This window comes from Rhododendron vialii, chromosome 8a (genome assembly GCF_030253575.1).
Source record: "Rhododendron vialii isolate Sample 1 chromosome 8a, ASM3025357v1".
NCBI classification, from domain to species: Eukaryota; Viridiplantae; Streptophyta; class Magnoliopsida; order Ericales; family Ericaceae; genus Rhododendron; species Rhododendron vialii.
This window is the reverse complement of record NC_080564.1, coordinates 11,819,928-11,828,249: the sequence shown is the minus strand read 5'-3', so window position 1 is coordinate 11,828,249 and position 8,322 is coordinate 11,819,928. Positions and strand designations below refer to the sequence as shown.

General features: G+C 38.0%; 1 long non-coding RNA gene across 1 annotated transcript; it reads left to right on the top strand.

The window, feature by feature from the left end:
* The first annotated feature begins 4,313 nt into the window (after positions 1-4,313).
* LOC131336629 (uncharacterized) lies at positions 4,314-5,955 on the top strand. The gene is made up of 3 exons (XR_009202895.1): positions 4,314-4,403; positions 5,350-5,420; positions 5,875-5,955. It is a non-coding gene; the product is annotated as an uncharacterized LOC131336629 (long non-coding RNA).
* Positions 5,956-8,322: the final 2,367 nt, after the last annotated feature.

Sequence of the window (8,322 nt, the reverse complement as noted above, 5' to 3'; positions counted from 1 at the left end):
TATCTCACTATGTGAAAAGTCGAATAAGAGCGTTATCCTTGTGAATTTTGGAGTTGAAACTCATTGTGGTGCATGCATGCTTGACTATTCTAATATGGCATAGTTTGTTCGTCCTAGTTCATGGCATGTTTGTACGTGGATTGCATATGGTCATATTTGAAGGGGTGCTTTGGACTCTTGCCTAGTTGTAGTTATTGAGCATAGCTTTCATATCTTCGTTTTGGAAAGATTGCATAGTTTAGTTAAATACATTTTGTTTTAGTTTGCTAGGGACTAGCAAAGTTCAAGTTGGGGGGTGTGATAAGCACCCAATAATGCATATTCTTGGTGCTTAAGTCCTCTAGTATGTTGTGTTTGTACATATATATTGTCGTTTTTATGCGATATTGCACGTAAGGTACGTTTTTGTGTATTTCAGGTAAAACGTGCTAATAAGGCAGTTTTGATGCCAATAAACGTTCCGGGATGAACCAAGTGTCCAAATGCCCGCCGGTACTCATTTCATTGTCACCGAAGCCTAACGGTGCCACAAGAAGCCTCGGAGATTGGCCGGAGGTCAAGGTTGGCAAGGAACGTGCCAAAGTGGTTCAAGCGAGCCTAATGCATCGAAGATAGTCCTCGAGGGCATCCAAGAGTACAAGGCCATAAGGCATACCTCCGCCAAGTCCCGTTGATCATGTAATGAAGCATTGGAAGGCCGTCGGGGCACGACAAGGCATGATGGCCCAAGCTGACCCTGTTCTGCTGTTTTCACACAGAGGTACCAATACCTCATTTTTTAGGTATTGGTACCATCATGCCGAATTAGAAGACAGTTGGATTGGTACCAATACCTCATTTTTTAGGTATTGGTACCAATGCCCTTCGGCCTGCACCTTTTTTGCTGAATATTTCAACCTTCCATAAATGGAAAGTTTCTACTTCTAGTATGTTTTTGGGATATTTTGGGGGCCTTTTTGTCCATTGTAAGGCTGATTTTGTAAGGCCTATAAATAGTTTTGTATGCCATTTATGGAAGGATGGCCATTAGTTTTTTTTAGGCTTAAGTCTTTTCTTTCTTCCTAGGACTCCATTGTTAGTCTTTCAAGCTTTTGTTTGTGTTTCCTTCAAGAACTCCTTAAGGTAATTGTCTTATGTTAAATTCTCGTTTATTAATGTTGTAGCTATTGTATGGATCTTCTTATAAATCAAGTTTATTTCCGTTTTTATCGGTTAATCACGTTTTCATTTCTTAGCATGCTTTCTAGTCTTTTTATTATGAGTGAGTAGTTAATCGGTTCGGTCATGGGGTGAGGTTCACCCTATGGATTAGTCCATTAAATGGTTTCTCTAAACTTTAGCTTAATCTCAAGGTTTTGAATGAATTAAACCCATGATTTCTAGTTTTGATCATGGGGTTGGTGGCTTCTTTGATCAATGAAGTTTATCGCCTTGTGCTACGAGCTTGATAATCCTACGCGTGCGAACGATCTTTTTTCGTCTCTCACTTGCGTTAAATGAGTTCAATTTGAATTAGGGCTTTGAGTTAAGTTATAAGTAGTCTTCAGCTTTTAATTCTTCTAGTGGAATCCGGACGGTTTCGGTTCACTCATGAGTTAGATGAAGGAATCGTTTGATGGCTAAGTCGTGGGTAAATCAATCCCTTTGACTCGACCATTTCTAATCTAGTTTATTTCCAAGTTTAATTTCGTCGATCGAATCAAAATACCAAAGTTGGCCGCTTGAATGCCACAACTCTCTATGCAACATCTAATCCAAATTCGCTAAAGAAGATTTCTCTGTGGGAACGATTCCGGTCTTACCGGTTATTATGCCTTCAACGACCTAGCCCTACGCTTGGGGTGTGAACCTTTCTAAGAGGTTAGGTTGCGACAGAAGCAGTAAGTGGGGGGACCGTGACTGGTGTGGCCGCGCTAGTTTCCCTCGAGATTTGTGTTGCGCAATTGGGTCAAATTTGTGACTCGGTTGTAAGGCTATTCCCCAGTTATAAAAAAAAAAAATAATCTAGCATCACTACATGATATACAAGTCATCAAAGCATCTACAAACCTATAAAAAAAAATTAGATAACTTCCTCTTTCTAGCATTCTCTTTCAAGCCAAAACTTCTACAATGCTCCCAAGTGATATGGGAGTATGATGCTCCCATTAAATCTGGACCCTCTTAGATTGAAAGTAGGATAATTACAGCCTTTAGATCAAAACCACTCAAAAAAAGTATGGTGGATTTGCTAAAAACGAGATGATAAGAAATTTTGACCAAAAAAAACGTAGTATTACTTATTACAGAAACGTATTTTATATACCATTCCTTAAGTCAACACTTACTATGTTGCATGGCTACACTTTCTTAAGAAATACTTACTATACTTGTTAATAACACTTATTACGTTACTGATAACACTTACCATAGAATAAGAAAAAAATAACTTGGGAGTATGATACTCCCAAACCACTCGGAGCATCATGGCCTCCTTTCAAGCACATAATTACCCTTTGACCCAAAAACTAGGTTATGCATGAATTTCACAAAATGACCCACACATTTTTTTTTCCTGTCAAGATCAGTATTTACGTTCCACACATCATTCATAGTAGTCAAGAATCCTACCTCTAAATACAAGATGGATGGGGGATGGATTCCAAAGATGAAAATTCACAGGAAAGTCTCCACCATTTGAAAAGACATAATGGGGATACAACAAAGAAAGCCACATTGTTTGTCTATATTTTGTCATTTTGTCCTTATTGAAAAAATCCACATTTGTTAGTTTTGCGCTGAATTTTTGTCGATTATTGATTTGTCTCAACGAGAGAGACATCGAAAAAGTTTTGAAATATCCAATATAAAACCCCCCAAAACCCAAAAAGAGGCTTTTGAGGCTTTATCTTAGATATTTCTAGAAATATTTGGGTAAAAGTAAAAATAATTGGGTTTTTTCGATTTTTCTTGTCGAGACAAATCAATAATTCATACTTGTTCGTTTTGGAATTTTGGATTTGAATTTGTAGGTAATGAGTGTAGAGAGTAATGATTGAAAATATGGATAATGATTGGAGAGAGACAGAGAGAAAAATAAGATTAATAATTAGAAAGAAATATGATAATGACTAGAATCCAAAATCCAAAATCCTTAAATGAATAAGGAAATTGTGGGCTACCTGTAACACCCGTTTCGACACTACAAGAAATTTAGGATCTCCCAACGGTTAAAAAAACCATCGGTATAGATGGTGTATAGTAACGGTTTACAAAACGTTACTAGAAACAGGACTATAGCAACGGTTTTATTGTGACCGTTAGTAGATTACAACACTATAGCAATGGTTTTCATTAACCGTTGCTAAAAATTGGACTATAGCAACGGTTTTAATTAACCGTTGCTAAAAAATGACCTTTAGCAACGGTTTTCAATAACCGTTACTATAAACTGGTCTATAGCATCGGTTTTCATTAACCGTTAGTAGAAACCGGATTTAAAAAAAAAGAATTAAAAAAAACCGGTTAGTATAATATAAATATTAAAAGGTGTATGATTTTTCACAAGTTATAGGCTAGCACAGTTGGTTCGCGCATGCGCGCGCACACACGAGGTCGGAGGTTCGATTCTCAGGAGGAGCAAGAATATTTCGCCCGCCACGTGGGCGCCATATAGGCTGCCACACGGGTGCCACGTCAGCGCCACGCGGGCGACATGTGGCTGCCACGTCAGCGCCACGCGGGCGACATGTGGCTGCCACGTCAGTGCCACGTGGAGGCTTACGTCACATAGTGGTTGGTTTTTAAAAAAATGAAAATTGCCTTTAGCAACGGTTATAACCGTTACTAATGAAACCGTTGGTAAAAAAAAATTTGTACCAACGCTCGTCAAAACCGTTGCTATACCTCTATAGCAACGGATATATTGCAACGGTTTGGCCAAACCGTTGGTATAGCCTAAACGGGTCTCTACCAACGGTTTTTGGGTTTTTTGGCAACGCTTTCGACTGTTGCTATAGAACGATTTTCTTATAGTGCGAGCATGCACATGCATCGCATATGACATTTAATTTTATGTTGCATAGGTCATGCTAATTGTTACACGTGTTGTGTTATCATTCGCATATCATTCATTAATTGTTTAGCGATAAATGATTAAATTTGAGAGTTTAATTAAGTTAATTAAAAAGGATTGGACTTGGTAGGTGGAATGAAGGGTAAAGATGAGTTTTGGCCCATTGGAACCCATACACCAAACCTCATGGGATAACTTTTCCCTAATAAACCTTCTACGGTATTCTATACGTTCTACCGTTCCCGCTTTTTTTGTAAACAGAGAGAGAGAGAGAGAGAGAGAGAGAGAGAGAGGGAGAAGAAGAAGAAGAAGAAGAAGAAGGGGAAAGAATTGGAGAAATTAATTGAAGGTAACCTTATCTTATACCTAATTTATGTTTTGGATATTGATCAAATATGTATATTCCTGCATATTCATGTAGTTTAAATCCTAATTAGGGCTTAGGAGAATGGATTTTGTGTAGTTAAAGTGGTTTAGAACAGAAATTACTTGGTTTAGAATTCTGCAGAATTGGAAAATTCATGTTTGTCTGATTTTGGGGAATTTTATTGAGATAGTTCGAAAGTTTTGAAATTTCTGGGAATTTTTCTGAGAGTTCCTCTATGTGTCTTCTATCTACAGTAAAAATTTCAGGATCTAGTTCAACGTATTGAGATCTATAGAAATTTTTGACCTAGCATCACTCAAATTCGGAACTGAGCAGTCTGCACCGACACAAGTTGGAAAAACACTCATATCTTCTAGCTCGAGACTCGAAAACACATTCTGCTTGCTTTTCTGAAAACTAGACACATAGAGCTTTCCAACGATGCAACCCGTATGCTTTGGTTATGCTTGGGCAATAACAGATTTGCTGTTAAAGTTGACCCAAAATCAGTTTCTGCACCAGTTTTAGTATTTGTTAAGTTATAATCGCGAGGCCGTAGTAAGGTTACCCGAACTCCGTTTTTGATGAATGACCTGTCGATTTGAAGAGGAAGAAGTTTACTTTTCAATGGTTAAAGTGTCATTCTTCAATTCATGATTATGTTTTGGATACAGTCAGAACAATACATGTTGGTCATGGTCTAACTGTCTAAGTCTTATTCTTGGGAATTCTTGCGTCAAATCTCATTGAATCATCTTTGGAGCATTGAAACACATCACCCATTATTTTTATTGGTCTCATGCAGTATCATACTAGGGATGGAGATTAAAAAGAAGATCATATGCTAGACTTATTTATGCATTTTACTTGCATTTTAACATGAGTTGGAGTATAAAATATACTAAGTATAGTGTCATTCATATTCTAGGATCGGGGGACGAGTCTCCACCTCAAAGTTGAGAAGGGGGGCCTTTCGCTTTTGTCTTTTGGATCTCTAAGGTGAGTGTGCTATTTCATTGAAGTGGCTAGCTAAAAATAAACTTATACTTTTTCTGCTAATGTTTGATGAATTTTTTTGACGGTTGTGGATATGGATCAAGTTGCTTGAAACATGATTTTATTTCAAGAGCATGCCATAGCTGTATTGTTGGTTGGAATTGTTTTCTTCTTGATGTACACAAGAAGGGTATAAATTGTCTGTTTGTTGTACACAAACAGGGTATACATTGTTGGAAGTACCCTGTTCACAGGGTCACGGTACCGTCATAACTCCTGGTTGCGAGGGAAGCAACCCTATGATTTCTTGAAATATTGTTACTTACTTAATGGTTTGTGAAAAATAGTATGTTTCCTACTAAATATGATTAAAAGCAGTACTCGATCCATGTTTGCTCGTGAAAACTGTTTTATGCTTTCCGCTTGAATGAAGTAGTAACACTCACAATCCTTTCAGGTAACTGAAGTAGAGTTTTGGTCCACTACTGGTCTGACAGGTTGTAGGAGTGGAGGTGAGGGGCGACTTGGTGTCCTTCTGGCGTAGTACATTTTATGATACAAATTTTTTGGGGAGTTGTTGTAGCTTTTGTGGATGTGAACTCATCTTGTATAGTTCTCTTGGAAATTTTATTTTGGAAGCCAGTTGTAATCTACTTAGTCGACATTGTCTTGCGTTTATGGAATGAATTTCATTAAGGTTGATATTTAGCTTTCATTAAGGCAGATTATGTTAATCCTTCTAGAGCAGGTCATTACACTACCCGCCCGGAAGGCCTTCCATTTTGAAAAATAGAAAGAATCGCCACCCGGATTTATGGTTCACCACCTGAGAAACCGTTTTGATTGAAAATGATTGTTTGAAATTAAAAACCAGAGATTGTTTTGGGTTCGGAAGCCACGTTACGAGAGGGGAAGGGTTTTATGGCACCCTTCTCGCCTGACGCAGTGTCGGTCTCTACTCAATGTTTGTGAAATTTTGTCGGAAATATTTTTGTTTCATGAAAAAAGTTAGTACGAATTTACAAGTATGATAAGTGAAGGTGTATACATGTGATTGGTATAAAGGATATAACAAAGACTTGATATAAAATGCATGAAAACAAAAAGCGAAACAAATGTTACTGAAAATACTCCTGAGCGCTCATAAATGGTCCTGAGCGTACAAGACCCCCTTTCCCCTGCAAAACAGAACTTAGTACTTTTGACAATAAATAAAATATTCAAACACAGAGCTATGAATTAGAATCACATTTAGGCAGGTTTGCTCAGCATTAAACTCAAACAAACAAGAACAGGTCTTGAATATCCGAGTGCTGCTTCCTTGCAAACAGAAAATAAACCTGATTGGGGTCTGGATGGACCAGTACACACCCAGTATCTATTGAAATACAAGAAAAACAATATTTAGTGATAAAATAGAATTTTGGTGACAACAGCACTCTCGAGCGCTCAAGAATGGTCCCGAGCGCTCGGGAGTGAATACAGTGCCCAGAAAAGGTTTTGTTTCTTTTTGTTCTTCTTGCTCTTATTGCTTGAACTAAAATCAAATGAGCTCATAACCAGTATGAGGAACTGGTATGAGCCCTTGATTCCCTTCAGAAGTAGAAAAATAGTAGATTTTGGAGTATAAAGTAAGCCTTTATACCTTTGCTTGACTTGAACTTGGATTCTTGGACTGATTTGGATGCTTGAAAATGGTTAAAAAATAGTTTGAGAAGAGGAAATTTAGGTCTCCATTTCTCAAAGAGATTTTCCTTGAGAATTAGTGATTTTTCTTAGAAAATGGAGATTGTTTTGAAGGAGTTTGAGAAAAAGTTTTAAAGGCTGATTTTTGGCAGCAAAAGGGGGAGGGAGAGACTGATTTTTTCGCCCCCTTATAATGCAGCATGGGGCAGCTATTTATAGGGCATGAGAAAATGTGTTTGAAATTTGAAACTAAAATCAAAATAAAATGGAAAAATAGTTTTGGGTGGAAACATGGCATGCTGATATTCTTGCTGGTCTTCTGAGATGTGCAGGTTTGAATGGACTGAAAAATCTGAAAAGAAACATGGTCAAAGGTCAAGCTCATCATCCAATGGCCTGTCAGAGCTCTCGAGCGCTCAAGAGTGCAGTCCTGAGCGCTCAAGAGTGCCACTCCCGTGCACCGCTCAAGGGTGCCTGGCCAAATTCAGCGAGGCGCCATAGACACTCTTGAACTCGGTCTTGGGTATTTTTTGAAGCGTTGGAAAGCTGGTTGAGTCCTCTTTCTAACCCAATTGTTTTATTTAAATATAATTTATATGCTGAAATGTGAGACCATTTTACCCTCAGGATGTCGAGAAAAAGTGCATTTTAGTTTTGAAAAAGACCAAGAAGCATCGTCCAAGCTTTAGCTGAGTCCTAATTTGATTCCTTTTCATCATCGGGGAACTTCGAGGGCACAAATTAAGGATAATTAATAGGTTCAAATTGGGGTGTCTACGGAAATGCATATTAATATTTTACTGGAGTAATAAAGACAAAACGCCCAAAAATCTTAGCTCACGGAACAAGGCCAAGAAGGAAGTGGAAATCAAATACTGTTTTGGAAGGATGTGTGCTTATTCAGAGTATTGCGCAACAAGAATGAATTGATATGTGATGTGTTTGCAAGAAAATTTCAAATGCATGAATGGAACTTCCAATTCTGAAGAAATCTATGCCTGGGAAAAAGAAATGCTGGCAAACCTGTCTACCCTTCTGGATGGATCTGGGATTGATCACTACCTACGTACAAATGATGCGAGAACTGCTCAACTATGTTGGATGGGATGTAGCTCAAACAATTACTTCTCTGTAAAATCTTTCTATAATCTCTGCAGTTCTCAAGATTCAAACCATGATGAGACTTTTGTTCTCATTTGGTAAAATGTGGCTGGCTCCA